Below are 17742 nucleotides of genomic sequence, written 5' to 3'. Positions count from 1 at the left end.
GCAGCACAGGCACACTGAATTAAAAACTGTGCCTCAGCAGCAGCCACAAGTGTGCCAGGGGTGATTGCTACCAGTTACATTCAGGTCAACCAACCTGAAAAATTATGCTAGCACTGGTGGCATTTAAAGCTGTATTTTTTATCACCAGTAAGTTAATATGATTTATACTAATATCATCTTCCTTGAAAGAAAAATAAACCTCTCAGTACAGCACCTCTTCTAAAGCATCCTCCCTCACTTCAGCATCAAACCATTTGGCTGTTACTAACTCAGTCACACTAAGGCAGATGAGGGATTTACCAATAAATAACTATGAACACAGTTATCATGTTCCTCACCTCTGATTTCTGGAATCTAAACAAAACAATAAAATCACTGGTTTCTTTTATTGTTACCAGCATGTCATATTTTGCAATAATATGGAGCTGCTTGCAATCTCAGGGGATGTATGTATGTATTCAAACATTATACATTCTAAAATTCAATGTCATCTAAAAGTGCTAATGCAATGTGTGTAATCAATTAAGACTATTTTGTATATGCATCAGTTTTTATTAATTCTGTGTTTATTAGGTGTTAGTTAAATCCAGTTTTCCAACTGATTTTAACGTAAATACCTTTCTGTAGTCCCAAGGAATGAACTGCCTTTTGCTGCAATAGCAAAACCCCGTGACTAAAATGTTTCCAACAGAACTTTTCTAATTATTTCAATTCAAATACCTTCCACTGTGGGAGGCAATTTGGCTGTGGTCTGAGAGTTCTATCACCACAAGTGTCCAAAGATATTGCTTTAATACACACTCAGAAAGGAACAAATGCTGTTTATACAAGGTGTCATTCCCACAGAGACCAGACTGGCAGGCAAGTCTGTGTTCCTATAATTCCATTCTTCCTCAGGGAACAATTTTTGCCATAAAAGTTTTATTCCCATTGAACAATTTTAACTTTCCTTAAAGAGAAGAACCTTTTCTCGCTGGAGGATAAACACAATTTTAAAGATTCAGGACTGAAGTTTAACTCATTCCATGCAGTGTCCAACATTACATTGCAGCCAGACATTTATCCTGCTGGAGCCTATTCACTGGTCACATCAGCCTATTCACCATGTCCTTCTGTCTCCCAAGTTGTCTATCTCCATAAGCCTGAGCAAGGAAGAAGAAAACCTCTGTGATGTACAGTAGGACCCTATGAGATGTGCACACCTAGAGAGGTGCATTCCATACCAACAGAATACAAGAAATAGGCTCACATCCTTATATATTACCATGAAGTAAAACAGCAAAGATGGACTGAGAAATGCTCGCTTCAATCCATAAATAGTTCTAGCTCTGAAAAGACACGCACTAATAAAACACTACTAAATATTTAGTGATTCCAAGGAAATCTCACAAAAATCTATCATCACAGAATGTGGGACAATAGTTTGAATCAAAGATGTAAACACAGCAAGAACTGAGATCCAAAGAACAGTTAGGTTTTCCTCTTCCTCTGTCTAAATGTCTGTCTGCTGTCAAATATTCTTCTCCTATCCATGCTAAGGCCACTCTTCAGATAAAGCTGGCAGGTTCCCCTGATTTATCAGTGTATAAAATGCTGTGAAACTGAAGCATTACAATTCTAACAGCACTGAAGCTGCTGTATCTGCTTTTTGTCTGTTTTAATAGCTTCGAAGCACTAATTAAATAATGGCAGCAACTATTCTGAACTTCCCAATGAAATCAATATGGATCAATGACGTCAAACCATCAAGCTGTAGAGAACATTAGTCATGAGAAAGTTCTGAAAAGAACTACTGTATCTGTCACTCTTTTGATAACATCTGTCATGTCTTTTTTTCAGTGATACCATGAACTTTTAGGGCTGGGATTAACCTTTTTTGTAGACTGTCCACTGACTCTGCTCCAGCTAATAATTTATACACTAAAGACCTAAAGAGAACTTGTGTTATAATTTAAAGGTATGTTTGCAAGCATTGAAGATTGATAAAACCAGAACCATTTCATCCCTGAATACCCCCCACTGAGTGGTCCTAAATGCAGAGAGCCAGCTACTCTTGCCTTAAACAGCATTTCATTCTCTATTTCATGATCCTGATCCATGATGAGCAACCACGCCTAATACTTAATACCTACCTGAACAGAGTATTAAGCCAGAGACTCCAAGATCAAGCATTATACTTGACCTTTTGAATTTTGTTGCAATCAATACCTCAAAAATTGATTTTCTCTTATTCAGTATACCCAAATGGTTTCATTAAACTGAAAGATTGCATAACCTCCCAACAGGGAAAGGCCATCAGAACCTATTCTGTAGTCTGTGTTACATAAAAGCCCTAATCAACAACCAGGGAGTATCTGAGAATACCAAACACATCCACTTCAATTATTATACAACAATCATACCAGCTGTGGTGTGTTCAGGAGAAATTATGAATAGAATACTAAACTATCAAATTTTTAGACTTGGTTAAATGTCTGGCAACAGAACACAGCTGGATTTGGGCTGCATGGAAGTGCAACATTAGCCATTGCCAGCTCATTGCAGCAACCATGTGAGAACATTTCCTGAGTCAAATCCATCCAAGAACTCCCATACACCAACAGGCTTCCTGTACACCAAGGACTCCCTCCACCAACTCCCTGGGAAGTGACAACTTCCCCCAAGCGCACTTTTAACCTACGATAAATAAGGTAACCACATTACTGTGACTGTCTGTCCCCACCAGGACAAATGCTTTACTCCCAAGAGGTGGTGAGGTCCAAAGGATAAACCCCAGGTCCCTTCCCACCAGGCAGTTTTCCAGCCACTCTACCCCCAGTCTGTCATGGTGCATGGGGTCACTGAGTCCCAAGGACAGGAGCTGACACTGATACTTGTGTACTACCTGGATCCTGGCACTGGTCTAATAAATGGAGAGTCCTTCTATCAAAATATCAGAGATCCTGTAGACATATATAAAATGAAAGACAATTAGGAAGTGCCTTGAGCCTTTCCAAAGTGTGCAAACAGCCTTTTGTTTGTGTCTATCTGGAAACAGAGTCTCAGTTTAAGCTGACCAGACAGTATTTTCTGAGATCTGTGCCTTGTCACAAACCCATTTGTTTTGTAAAAACTCTTCCTTCCCTGTTCTAATATCCAAGAAGTCTCCAAGCCAATTCAATACCACAACCTTCTCCACAGCTCTCATCCCTTCCTGGAGGCGCCTATTTCAGAGTTATTACAATTTTAATCCTTGCAAGAATTTTCCCCTCATGCTGCAAACCCTGACAGAGTCCCCTCCTAACATTCTGCCCTAAACTGCCTCAGTTTCTCATTTACAACAACCAGGCTTTTTCATTAAAGCTGATTACAATTAAAGCAATCATGACTTCTTGGTGCTAAAGAAGTGGATTTCTGTTTTTACTATCAGAGGTCCTGCTTTTGCTTACTTCCAAAAACACCCTTCTAGATCCAGCAGTCTCCTTTCTCTTTCCTGTCTCCTATGCTTTTGCCTTCCTAGTATCTGGATTTACGTTCTTCTACCCTAATTCCACAATGCCTACAATCCAGAACTCCTTTATGCCAGCCACCCTCCTTTGATCCCTCTCAGTACAGCTGTTCTTTGCTTACTCTGTGCCATTCTTTACCCCAAGGAAGCTGATTAGGGCTCTTAAGGCGAGATGGTTTGGGTGCAGCCATGGAGAAGGAGCAGAATAGAAAAACAATTTAAAAAAAACTCTACCCAAGACAGAAAAAAACAAACAAACAAAAAAAAACCTGAGGAGAGGAGCATTTCATGGTAGATGTCCTGAGTATTCATGCAGGCTCAATAGCAAATACATTCCTTTGCCTGTCATCTACCAAAAAAAAAAACCAACCTGAAAAACACAAAACAACATTTTTGAAACTTGCATTTCTTTCAATAAAATTAATTGTAGAAAATATTACTTAGGATTAGCCTAGTGAAAAAACAAGTCAACTTTTTCAAGCAGCCCTCAAAATACCAAGCATAGAAAAATAATAAACGGAAATTTTAAAAGTGCAGTTTAACACATGTTTGATCTCAATGAATCATGAAGTCAAAGCAGGGAAAAAATCCAACAAAACAAATTTATTGCATGGCAACACTGAAGTGGTGGGAGTTTTATCTGGCAGAGAAGAAATAAGAGAAGGAAGGTTAACCATTCAGTGCCTTAAACTAAAGCTGTTATCTTTTTTTCCCCCTTAACTCATTCAAAACATGTTTGTCTAATTATAAAGCTCTGAAGACCCCAGATATGAAAGCAGGGGGCTGTTGTAATGCAAGCACTTGGTCTTGTTGAACCTCACACCTGCCAGGCCTGTAGTTCCTGTAGTTCCCTGGATGCTCCCAGCCCTTCTCATAGATGGGTGTCCCACTGGCCAAGCTCCAGTCACCTGTGACCTCCCCAGTTAGCCAGGACCGCTGGGAAATGATGGAAAGGGGCTTGGGGAGCACCTCTGCTGGCTCCCTCAGTACCCCTGGGTGGGTCCCATCTGTCCCTATGGACTTGCGTCAGAAGCATCCATTATTGTTTCAGCTGTAACTAAATGGGAATGACAAGGACCTGGATAAAAGGATTATTTCATTTCCCTTGTAATCTTTTTGCAGTGCAATTACATTTTGCAACAATCTTCCACAAATCAAAACACATCCTGTGTCTGCTGTAGTAAAACTCCTGTATTAAATATCATGTGGATGTTTAATTACTTTGTGCCTTACGAAGTGATTCAACTTGGACTTATATATTGATTAATGGAACGAATAGGGAGAAAGAAAACACCTCACATCACAGAACACCACTGTCATGAGGCTGCAATGAGCCTGAAGGCAGGTACCCGACAAACTGATACCGGTACACGGATACACACACAAACTGATACCGGTACACGGATACACACACACGGGAACTACTCACACACCGGTGCAATCTGGGTGAATATGCACAACTTAAACTGACCTTTAATTGTGGGACCAAGAACGGGCAGAGAAAGGTGAAACGTGACATCCTATATTCTCATCTACTCTGCAGAAATGAACCTTGCAAACAAGAGCTTCTACCGGTGCATGGGGGACTTTTCACAAGGTGGTGATGATCTGCCTATCTCGATCTATTTCCCCATGGAATAGTAATCCAGAATAATGGGACACAAAATCTCCCCTTTGGAATGTCACGTAAGTTATCTGCTTCAGTTCCAAGTTAATTAAGATGCAAATTGGAGACACAATGTTAAAGCCTGTCTCCCTAACCCTACATGAAGACATTCAACAGCATGAGGGGCAGCTACCTACAAGAGAAGAACATCTTTCATGCCAGTATGTTTAGACTAAACAAGATACACCCACCCCTTGTGGTACCAGAGCCAAGAACATTTCAACTGTGTGGTGTTTTCATGGCTCCTGACTTCAACAAGCAGACTGCATTTAACAGACAGTCGTACTGCTTTTTCATCACGTGAAATAATTCCCTTTCATGAGGAAGTAAAGAGAATGAGAAGCCAATACAGCTGCTTGATGGATGTCAAAACCTATTCCATTAAACAAAGGTAATGGCAAAACTCAGGAGAGGCAGCAGCACTTTATAGTGAGTTCCCATTTATTCATTTTGTTTCAAAGCCAGCAACAACTCCTATAGTCTTAGACTCCAAGAAAACAGAGTATTTGCATTTCAGATTTTACCAATCTTCTAAAGACACTACCTACAGCAGACACAAGCATGTCTAATGCATACTCAAAGCTCTTAGGGAGTTATTATGCTCAAATTCAAAGTGCATGAATGGAATCAGTATAAAATGTGATAGATGAATAGCAGGAGTAAACCTACCCAAACAGTGACTACATGGAAGATTTACCTCTGACCTCTGTTCTAATAATGTAAAATACAAATTAGAGACAAGCAGAGACAGTAATTAATTCCATAAGGAACAAAAATCAGGAAAACGTACAGCCAGTAACTGTTACGTTAAACCATGAAACTTGATCAAAAAGTTCCTACTAATGACCACTGACACACATATCCATAGGTGCGGGAGGACACTGCTGCTCTGCCCTACACATCCCTATCCAACCCACTACTATTCCTGTTCATCAGCACTCCTGGGAAGTGTTGAAATAGTGCATCACTCCATATAACGATGTGTAAAGCTCTCCATAATTTTTAAATTCATCTGTGTTTGAGAACATGAGAAGCTCTAATGAATTCATAAATGCTTTCATATGTGGTTTCTGCCTTTCCTGAATGGTAACAATGAAAAGAATGGGAACTGAAACAAAGCAGACTCCTTTGCTGCTGCTGGCAAAGGAGTCTTCAAATACGGCAGCACGGACACACACAACACTTGGAGCCAGCCTCTGACAAGGCATCAGCGCGCAGCGCCAAGCAAATTGTGCAGAATGCAAAAGACAAACAGCAGCAAAACGTGGCAGAGGCTGCAAACCCTTAAAGCACTAAAAGCATTTACTCTTTTTCAAATACATTGTAGGCACAGTGGGACATGAGGCATTTCATACATTTTTGCTGCAAGTGGCCTAAAGTAAAAAATAGCAGGTAAGTGACAACCTAAGCAAAGAATACAAATGTCCTAGAGAAGTACTTGAAAATAAAAAAATAAAATAGTCATAAAGTACTTCCAGTAGCTGAGAAAAAGAACAGCAACAGAAGAAAGGTCACTGGCATACCTATCAAATTAAATGCTGAACATTTAAGAGGCTAATTTTGACAGACTTGAAAAGATCAGCAACTCTCCAGTCCTTATCTTTGCATGCAACATATTGTATTAGTTCATTATATGATCTGAGATTTAAAATAATATTTAAACAGAGAGAGAAATACACCAATGGTGAATCCTCTCCCATTGTGAAATTCTGCAACTGAACCACACTCATGATAATTAATACTGTCAGCAGTTAAGTCATTTGACTGAAAAAAACCCTACACTAAGAGTAGGAGTTCTCTCATTCTTGGCATCCCTGATGCAATTTACAGCAACTTTTTTCAGGCAGAAGATCCAAGTTTGAAGTTTTTCTGTACTATGGCAATTCCCACCACATCAGTAATGGGCAATGACAGAAGGAGGCTGCTACAGTTCTCACTAAAGGTATAGAAACCATCACAAGCAGATTTGGACTTTGCGAATAACAGTTATTACCTTTTCGTTTTGTAATAACAGTTATTACCTTTTCTAAAGCTGGATTTGGGTAAAACTTTGTTTTATGAAAATTAAGAAGTCTGCAGCTCAACTGTTACAGAGCCTGGCACTCACTCTTTCTCTCATGTTTCTGTGTTTATGAAAGGGTGAAATTTTAAATCCTGGTCTTTACATATGAATGTACTGACTTCTTTAAAATGTTAATCTTTTGATCAGCAAGTATCTGATCCAGAATTCCAAATACCATGGTATTTATGTAAGGAGCAAATGCATTCAAGGACATTTATAGTTTTCTTTTTGGAAATGCTCTGAGGCAGTGGTGTTCTGATACAACTCCAAGACTTATCCGTTTACAAATATCTCAATTCCAACAGCGTATCTCTACTTGAGTTTAAATCGCACCAAGAAGAACATTGAAATTGCTAGGTCAGATAAGAGCACTGGATCTCTTCCACCTTTGTGTCTTGGAGTGGCAACTCCTGGGTATTTGAAAGGAAACTGCAACAATCTTCATAAGAGACAGCTCTTATTCAGTAATGTGGCCATACGGTACCTTGGTTTTTTCTTTTCCTAACACCAGTTAGTTACTGTCTGGCTTTTACATTGAAACATGAGATTTTCATGTCTTTTAGCTTTTACTAAATACCCTGTGTGAACTGTTTATGCACTTGAACAGAACCAGGGCACATCACCTTGGGAGTCCCTCAGGCATTGTATTGTGGGTTCAATTATCATAGTATGAACTAAACTATACAGCTGAAATGAGACATACTGGTGATGTAAAGAAAAAACCAAAGGTATATTTGGCTTTCCCTGAAAAGTTCTTCTTTTCTATCTTTCTTATGAATTTCAAACTAAATAACATTGTAGCACCATTCTCTTTACAGTTGTTCTGTATATTACATCTGCACATAGTTATCCTAAGATTTGGGTTCTTTTTAGTCCTACATTGATAGAATAAAGCACATCCCTTTCCTAGAAGTTTACAGACTTACAAAGGAATACAGGAAACTGCTCGACCCAGAGCACCAGAAATGGCCACAGGAAGTGTTTTTGTTGTGTTAATTATATTGGCACATGTCTATTCCTGCTCTGGATTTCAGTCCGATCAATCTGTCTAAATCCCAAATAAATGATGACACAAACATATGCTGGAAGACCAAAGCAAGCAGCCTCTCCATTCCCCTATGACACACACAGAAGATCTTCCTTGCATGTGTCTGTGACAAAAGAGGTTCCCTTTAAGACCACATGGATAGAGGTGCCCCTGCTTCCCGTCTGCCTGGAGGCAAAATGTTTGGTTTTAAAACTGAGTCCAAGTCTGTAAGTGTTTCTGTTTTCTGCCAGTTCCTGTTACCATTCAGGGACACAAAATGAAGCTGTAGACTCACTCAGGCTCAGCTGTCCTGTGTCTCCACTACATGGGCTGGCCACAGCCTCTACCTGGTTATCAACTGCAGCATTTCTTGCTTTCTAACCACTTCTGTATGCAACTAAGCTGCAAGAGGAAAAGGTGCTTTTAAGCCTCTTACCTACTTAGGAGATACAGAACGCTGGATAGAAGGATTTATAAAATCCAGAAATACAACATGCCTACCCTAATATTGTTGCAAGAAAGAGAAGAAAGAGTGAAAACTCCAATTCTTCTCTTCATGTCAGCTTTCTCTCCTCTACCCTTCAGCATTTTGGTCCATCAGCAACTACCAGTTTGCAGATATTTACTGTTTTACACACATACTGAGTCGCTTTGAGTTGGTTTGTCATTTGTTTGCTGTCACGTCCATTGGGTAAAAGACACTTAGTTTTAATAAACAGTAGAGTATTTTGTCACAGAATCCAAAATAAATATACAGGTACCTAGGTTTGGGGTTTTTTTTAATTGATTTTATGGAAGTCTGTTGCACTTTTTGAAATCATCCAAACATGCTGGGGTTTGGTTGTATAGTTATTTTTTTATTTAATCACATTTAATTTAAGACAATTATCCTGGGTAGACATGAGAAGACGAGCTAATAGGTCATTTAAATCACATTCTTCAGAGCTCTGCCTGCCAGATACCCCAATGGGAAAAGACAAAGAAGGAGAGCAAATACAGAATGGAACAGTCAAAACATACCTGCATGTATTTTATTTTCTTTTAAATCATAAAGTTCTAGTCCACCATTACTGGCCTGGGTGAGTGACCCCTGCCTAAGCAGCAGCTGATTACAGGCTGGTTAACTAAGACTGTCAGTATAATTAACATTTTGAGCCTTCTCAGGAACACCAGGCTACCAAAGCTGGAATATCTACAAGCTGCCACAGCTTGTTTAATTGAAAAAGACTTGACTGAATTATTAAAAGCTAAAAAATCTGAAACTTTCAATGAAAAAGAGAACAAACATTTTTTTGCAGGAAAATGGCAGAAAACAGCATTAGGCTGAAGCCAGGCAAGGAAGTGACTAAGCATGCAACTGCAGCCACTTGGAATAAATCATTTCTATGCTAGTCACGGTGGGAATGAGCACAATTATATGCTTCTTAACTTTGTTCATGTTTTTCTCTTTCAGTTGCAAATCTGCTCAACTGTCATGATTAGTTTTCTCTTCAAAATGTTACTAATGCTGTATAATAACACATCACTGTCTTTGGACTGGAAATCACAGCCTCAGAACACCACACTGAAGTCCAGGCAGGAGTCCTAACAGAGGATAGCTGGAATGCTTTTTTCTCTGTGGAGTTTTTCATGCATAAGCAAGTGAAAGGAGAAACTGGAAATTATTTTAGAATATTTCAACAGGTCAAATGAAACCATGCTACTCTGCCCTCCTGCCCCCTGTATGCCTGTTTATGGTGAAGAGCAGTAGGACTAGGAAGTACACCAATAAATGTCTTCTGCTAGTTTAGGTCTGATGCTAAGAAATGCTACGTTTCTTCTTTTGTTTCAAGAAGCTAAAAATATGTTAGTCACAATTTTTATACAGAAAATTAAAGGTAATATTCAGCAGCTATTGAAGTCATTTTCAAAATGGTATTCTTGTAACGTTAGAAAGGTTCTGTAAGTGAACAGACATTGGTAAATTTATTAACCACAGATAAGAGATAATTTTAAAAAGAAGTCTGTGTTTATATATTTGACAACTACATTGTCCTCACATGGAATTCTGCTATTTAGCCACTCTAGCTCAAAAAAAAGGCATCAAAATAAATGATACCCATAACAAGCAATAAAAATTACAGGAGATACAGAATAACCTGTGTTGGAATTCCAAAAAGGAACAGACAGCTGAACTGATGGAAAGGATATATGTTTGAATATAACTAGTGTCAGACAAAACGTCAAGCAAATCATCTATTATGCTGATAAGCTTATAGAATAATTAAATGTCATGATTCCTCTCTCATAAGTGAAGATATCGAGACCCAAGAAAAATTAGAAAAAAAGCTCAAGTTTGGAAAACACTTATAATGGTTTTTGATATGATGTGGATGTCATGGGTTTCCTATAATGAAAGTTCTTGCCAGCTGCATTCCTCCAACAGTAAAGGAGCCACTGCAGCCCACAGATATTCCAGGGCTGACCTGGAATAATAATTAATTCTACAGCCTCAGCACACAGCGAGATATCAAGGCAGCTTCATCTGGAGCCCCACAGAGTTAAATGCATGGCAGGGAACAGGTCTGAAATTCCTAAGAAATGTGTGAACATGCACTATCTGTTTGTGCTCCGTGATGTGCAAATGACAAATACTAATCCCTCAGAGAGGTACGAAAAGGGTAGGAGTTAAAAAGGAGCAGCTACCGGCAAAGGCATGAGGGCAGAGGGAACAGCTGAGAATGGAAGGCCAGCCCTGAGGGTTTTAACTACACATACACATGGAACACTGAAAAAGTCTAAGGCTTGGTGAAAAACAAAACTGTCCAAACGGCCACATGGCTGACGCTACCACCACCTCGTCTTTAGCCAAACGTTCCTGTTCCTGTTCTTACCAACATGACAGCAAGTGCTCAGAGCTCACTCCTTTCCCTCTGGCCAGAACTGGACACTGTCAGGATTACTGCTTTTCCTCGGGGCCAGGCAGCAGCTCTGCTTGGATTCAGTTACGCAATGCCTCTACACTGATGTCCCGGCCCTTGTAGACTTCTCCATGAACAAAACTGTTCTATGAGATGTCTACTTAAATCTGGCTGCCCGGGAAGTTCATCTGCCATCCCTCACAGTCCGCCCCCGACGCACACACAGAACTGTTCTAGCAAGGCCCAAGTCAGCTACCCCAGGAGACTGTTGTGGGCTTTGGGTTTTTCCCAGTGAATCCTTTCACTGATTTTTCAGTGAATCTTCTCCCATTTGTCACCTGAAAAAAAAGACGCCGTGAAGAGAGGAGGTTGACTCCCGGGAAACGAATAGTCAGCAATTCCGATACAAAAGATCTGGCCAATGGTTCTCGCATTCCACTGAAATCTTCCAGGAAGGGGAAAACGGGGGTTGGGCACTCGCTTAGCTGAGGGGGAACACGCTGGCTGTGCGGAGAGCGGGGCAGTTCGGGCGGTTTCTGGTGCTGGATTTGTCCTGCTGAGGGGCTCGGTGCTGCTCGGAGCTCTCCTTGCTGCCCGTTGGTGAGCCCGCTGCTTGCAGGAGGGATAGGGGGTCCCAGCTGCCGGTTGACAGGGACTTTTCAGCACCCACCAGCGCCGGAAGACCCTCACCACCTCCGCGAGTGTTTCAGGGGAAGCCGGGCCCCCACCTCCTCCGTGTCTCCGGAGAGAGGGTCCCTACTGCTGACTGGAACCTCGGCGGCTGCCATGGCCGGGATACTCACACCGTACACATGAGCGTCTGGGGAAAGCGAACCCCACACACCTCAGCTCTCTCTTCCCGGGGCCCCCATTACCCCGGAGGCCTCAGGGCTCGCACTGGCTGCCCCTGAAGCCATGAGGGAGTCACCGCGGCCCCTCCGCCTCACACGGAGCCAGCAGCGCCCCCTGCCGGCTGCGGCCCCAACTACACCAGAGGGGAAAGCGCCTAACGCGTGGGGAAATGCCATTACTGGGGGTTTTATTGCCCTTGTTGTTGTCGTTCTCTCTTGTTACATACATATATTCTAGTCAAGAACTGTTATTCCTTTTCCCATACTTTTGCTTAGAAGTCCCGTAATTTTCAAAGGGAAGAGTTATCTTTCCATTCCAGGAAGGTTTCCACCTTCCTTGGCAGACATTTGTCTTTTAAACCAAGACAGAGACAAATCATTCTTCCCAGACAAAGCACACTTCATGGTGATACCTAAGGCTCTCTCAATACTCAGGCCACACAAACCCTGGAAGTGCTGTCTGGACAATCAGACAGTAGGCATTCTTCCAGCAACGGCATCCTGGCCTATGGAAGAGTGGGAAGCCTGGGTTTATTCTAACCTAATCTCTCTGGCATCTTCACAGAGACTGCAGGCAGAATCACAAGCAGAGAACACCAACACGGCCTTGCATTTCACCCCTACGCATCTCCAGGGCACTTATGGTGGGGATCGTTCATACTCTGCAGGTTGAAGCACTATGTGGAAGATATAACTAATTTCTACTTCTGTGATGATCATTCATCCTCCAGCACTTCCTGCTGCTTCTACTCAACTTTCCAGGAAGATGCTGCAGGATAAGCCTGAATAGATCAACACTAAATCCATTGAAACAGAAGTGGTCATATCAATTTCAGAGAGTAAGTAAAATGATAGCTTTGCATTTCATGTCGTGTCTCTGGAGGACAAGACTGAAGCACAGGCTGCTTGCCCTCAAACAGCTTCAAAACCATAGCACAAAAAGCCTGTTGAGGAACAATTGTGTGTCCAATGCCTATTACGGATAAAGGACTTACGATCAGATCCAGAAAAATGCAGGCAGTGGGTGCCATGAACAAAGGTTTGTGTGAAGCCTCACCTGCCCCGGGGCAGTGCAGAGGCCCCTGTCCACAATGCTAAGACTTAAACAGAAGTGCTCAGCTGGAAAAGCTTCCTTACCCAACAGTGTGTAACTGCGTGTGAGGAAAGCAATAGCCTGAGTGGCCCTGGGACAGGGCCCTGAGGAGACCCTGTGGGCACACACACTGACAGATGTGTCCCTGGTGTCCTCTGCAAGCTATCCCACATTACGGGAAGCACTGGCTCCTACACTCCTTCAGCTTATCAGTGTGAAACATTCGATCCTTTCATCCTCACAAAGGCTGGGAGACGCCTTGCAAAGCTAGTTGTTCCTAGCGGAAGAGCAAGGGAATATTTTCATTTAGCCATCTCCCCTACCTACCATTTACCACCATAGTCCTTTAGGGCAGTACAATGAACATTCTCTGTTGCCTCGATTTCCCTTGCCTGCATGTTCCTTGAACCTGGCTTTCCCACACTTCCCTTTCCTTATGTCTGCCTTCAGCAAATGCTGCATCCTGAGTTTCCCTCTGCCGTCCCACGCTCTGATATTTACACTGGGAGTTGTACGCCCCCAGCTCTAATCTGATCCTCATGGAACAGCAGGTTCATTTAATCACCGGCTCAAAAATTGCAAACACATTTTATTAGACTTATCTCTCTTAACGATACAGTGATAGCACACTACAGTACCATTTAGAGCAAGCTACTACTGCTAACCCAGCTGACTCCTGGCTTCTTTATAGGGAAATAAAGTCAAGGGAATGACACACAGTGTCACTTCATAAACCCAAAAAGAACATAGTGTGGCACTTGCTAACTACAGCTCCCCAAAGGGATGTGTGATTCACACAACAAGGCACTCCCAGACCCAAGAGCTCTGTCTATGAGCAGAAAAATGCTGTATTCTGGTCTGGTCTGAATTCCAAAGTTTGCGCACTATGAACATCATGCACTGTGTCTAGAAAAGCTCAGACTGCATTCCTGAATGTACTTCTCATGGGAGTAACAGAAACCTTTAAAATTATTTCTCTTCTCTTCTCTGTAACATCATCGTTAAATGGATTTAAAGAGTAAGCATAGAATATCCTGAGGAAGGCTAAGGTGAACCATGTGACAGAACAGGAGAAGGCTTTTGAGTGATTGGCATGGAATCCCACTAGCACCTGGTTTCTTACACCCTGGGAAGTTTACATCCTTTCCCTGCCCCTCACCCCCATTCTACTGAAACCTGATAATTCTGTCACTCCCCTTTTCAAATGTACTTAGCAAACAGATGTACCTGGCCATTACAGGTGCCTTCTCATAATCCTGAAAAATGCACAATTTGCTGTTTCCCCGTTTCTCTGTGAAATGTTTCAATTCCAAACCAGCTCTGTAGAGGAACAGGCTTTCACAGTGAATGGCACCTTTTGTTTCACCATTTACTATTTTGGCTGCAGTTCATACTAAGCTTTCCATAGGGAAGTTGCAGTTAGGCATAGAGAACTCAGCCAGAATGAATGGAAAAAGAAAACACACTGGAATTTAACTACATAAGCAAAACCAAAATCAAACATGAAATTGAATCGAGGCAAATTATTACACAATCAGATAGCAGTGAAATCAATATAGAATAAATATCCAGATAGAAAACTTACTGAAAATTTAGCACCAAGAGAAAAATCTGGACCATCGCTACTTTAGGACAGTGCATAATTTCCAAACAACTTTGAATTTCTCTGTCATGTAGATGAAGAAAACTATGTGTTCATCACAGGCTCTGCCCAACACATCTCTTTTCATCTGGATGAATGTTAAGGCATATGTAATAACGCATCTGCCAATGTATTTCCTGATCTATGCCATTTCCCCCTCAGAAAAAGCACAAGAGAAAACATTAGAGTGATCATGGTATAGTAAAACTTAAAACTTATGAGCATCTCAGGTTCTGTGGTATCTCAGTTTATGTTTAAGGATGAAATCCCAAAACACAGACTTGAACTTTGTGCTCAAGACTACACAAATAAATAAAATATTTTTCTTAAGAAGTTTTTCTTTGCAGAATTGGCTAAAACACTTTTCTCTCAGGCAGATGGATTAACATTGTTCCTGAGCACTAATGTTCCATCAGCATGAAGTCACTGAGACTTCAGTCGCTTTCTCCCTCCTGCTCCTGACTGGGACCTGCAGGGCTTAACAGAGAGGTGAGCTTACAATGCCCTGTGCCTACTGCAGAATGAATGCACAGGAACTCACACAGAGCACAAGTTAAATTCACACCAACGCGTCAGCAAACTCCTGGGTTTTGGGCACTCAGGAGTTATGGGATTAGTTCTAATGGAAACTATCCGTAGCTTCTCCATAGGAGAAGCTAACCACTTGGGCCTCAAGGTCTTGTTTCCTGTTCCATGAGTTGAATGGTTATGCAGTGGGGTTGCACTGACAGACAAGGTGTAGCTGATACAAGGCAAAGGTATCTTCTTATGTAAAATACAGCTTTAACTTAATTCTCTTTTTTTCATCCTTTATATGGCCAGACCAGTCTGAAATTTTGTAAGAAATGTTTCATACTGGGATTTGTTTCATACTAGGAGCTTTATTTCCACAATTGGAGAAGAACTTATTCTACTGTATAAAGATACAGAAATGTAATTTTAAAAAACTGTTTATCAGACTCTGGCACTTTTCCTGCTTGTGTAATTCAAAAAGGATTTCAGTAAAGAAAATTCAATTTGGCAATCCATTAACATAGATTTGATGCTCTCTCTGTTCATCTCTTGATGTCTCACCCCTTTCAGAAAAATGAAAATAACTCTTGGTAACAGAGTGGCTGTTCCCTCTTATTAGTCCAGTATATTGGCAATTATTAAAACCCTAGGAAAGCTGCTGAAGCTCTGCTGACTCATGGTGGCCAAGAAGTTACTTGTTAAGTCCATAACCAAGGTGGAAGAGGGAGAGAAACAAAAAAAGGAAAAGCCAGAGAACAGACAAAGTTTGGGAAGAAGGCTGAGTGCCATCTGTACACTAAGTAGCACCAATTCTTCAGGAGAAAGGATCTGGATGTTCTTGGAAGTTTTACACACTGTGCTTGAACCAGGTGAAGATTCAGACCTAATTTCAGACCATTTAAGTTTAGGAACCTAAAAGATTCATTTCAATAAAGAGTTTACTTCTCACAGACATCTACTGTCAAGAGAGGAAGAGCAGCAGTTCCAAAAGACAAATTGACTTACCAGAGGTCTGAACTGTCTTCTTCCTGCTCCATCAAGAACAGAGACACCCCAAGGCAGTGATGGAAAGCCTATACCAGGACACCAGACTGGCACGTGACACTGCTGTCAGCAGAACAGCCCAGTTCCCAGTGCACTCTGCAGTTTGTCGCTGGCTCCTCGACCCTACAGACCGGATTGCAGAGCCCCAAACAAGCTGTAGCAGACAAGGGGAGATGGTGATGCTGACAGAGATTAATGGATCAATGGATCAATTAACCCTTTCCCTCTCCACCAATCTGTCCCAAAGGGAAGAATTCTCACAGAATGTGCCATGACGCAGGAATATGTTTCTGACATGAAGGATGTTCATAGCTGTTAGGCAGGAATGGCTGCGCTCCTCATTTGGGGACTCTGGTTTGGTGCGTTAATATTAGTGGGATTACTGTAAACTTGAAGTCATTCACAGCCTAAGCACTAACAAAGGTGGCATTTTAATGCCTGGAAAATTTTAAGTTTCACCTCATTTTAAGTTATTCTATTCTCACGGCAGTAAATAATAAGGGCAAAAACAGAGCACATTATTGCAAGGCTAAGGATTCTGCCCCAGAAAGGCAAAGCAGTTCTCAGCACTGTCTGGCTGCATCTGAGGACTGCACTCCGCACTTCTCTTCCAAGGAGCAGTACACTTCTCTTCAGCCTTCTGCCCATTCCTGCATGACAAAGAGCCAGGATTTTCCACTTCCCCACCATCATCTGTGATCACATATTTCTTGGTGAAGGAAGACTGCCAGCATGGTGTGCTTGCTGTAACACCATCTTACCCTTGCTCTGCCCAGATGAGAGGATGTCTACAGCAGGCAGGGAAGAGGGAAAACTCAGGAAAGAAAAGGTGGCTCTCTTGGTGATATATGAGGACTGTTGAGTATCGCACATATAAAAACCTCTACATTATTGTACCTTCACATAAACTCTTGTCCATGTCCTAAGTGACAGTAAAAACAATTCACCTCATTAAGGTACTACACCAAGCTGCTTAGTCGCTATGTTGTAAAGGTTCTGGAAGCCTGTGGTTGAAGTGTTAGTGTTGTGGAACAAAGTGACAGCAAGTTGGAAAATAAATGAGCACAGTACTCTCTTCTAACCTCCTGGCACTGTGCCTGTTAACAGAGAAGAAGAAAGCAAAAAGGCAAAATGTCAGCTCCAAAAACATTTTTCACGTTGTAAAATATAGTGTCTAAACTAAAGCACTTGATAAGATACACACTGAGGAGCCTGATATTTCACTGAAAAATAGTGATTGCTAAAAGGTTATATGAACACATGTCCAATGTAGTAAGAAAAAAAAATCCTTCGGACCAAAAATTTGTATCTATGTCCTACAAATGTCACGTCAGTCCTTGAGACGAAAGTCTCAGCAGTTGCCGCTGAGCTGTTAAGCTCAGGGATACAGGGCAGCTCCCACAACCACACAGAGAGGGTCTGGGTAGTGCGGCACCCTCGGCAGCGCACCCCGACAC

The 17742-nt window shown here is 41.6% G+C and overlaps 1 protein-coding gene across 4 annotated transcripts in view; it reads right to left on the bottom strand.

Moving 5' to 3' along the window:
• The window catches only part of CTNNA3 (catenin alpha 3), a 431590-nt gene that overhangs the window by 225632 nt on the left and 188216 nt on the right, over nt 1–17742 (bottom strand). The gene's annotated exons all lie outside the window — the stretch shown is intronic.

The sequence above is a fragment of the Corvus brachyrhynchos genome, unplaced genomic scaffold (genome assembly GCF_000691975.1).
Source record: "Corvus brachyrhynchos isolate BGI_N302 unplaced genomic scaffold, ASM69197v1 scaffold279, whole genome shotgun sequence".
Taxonomy (NCBI): domain Eukaryota; kingdom Metazoa; phylum Chordata; class Aves; order Passeriformes; family Corvidae; genus Corvus; species Corvus brachyrhynchos.
This window is presented reverse-complemented; position numbering and strand designations above follow the sequence as displayed.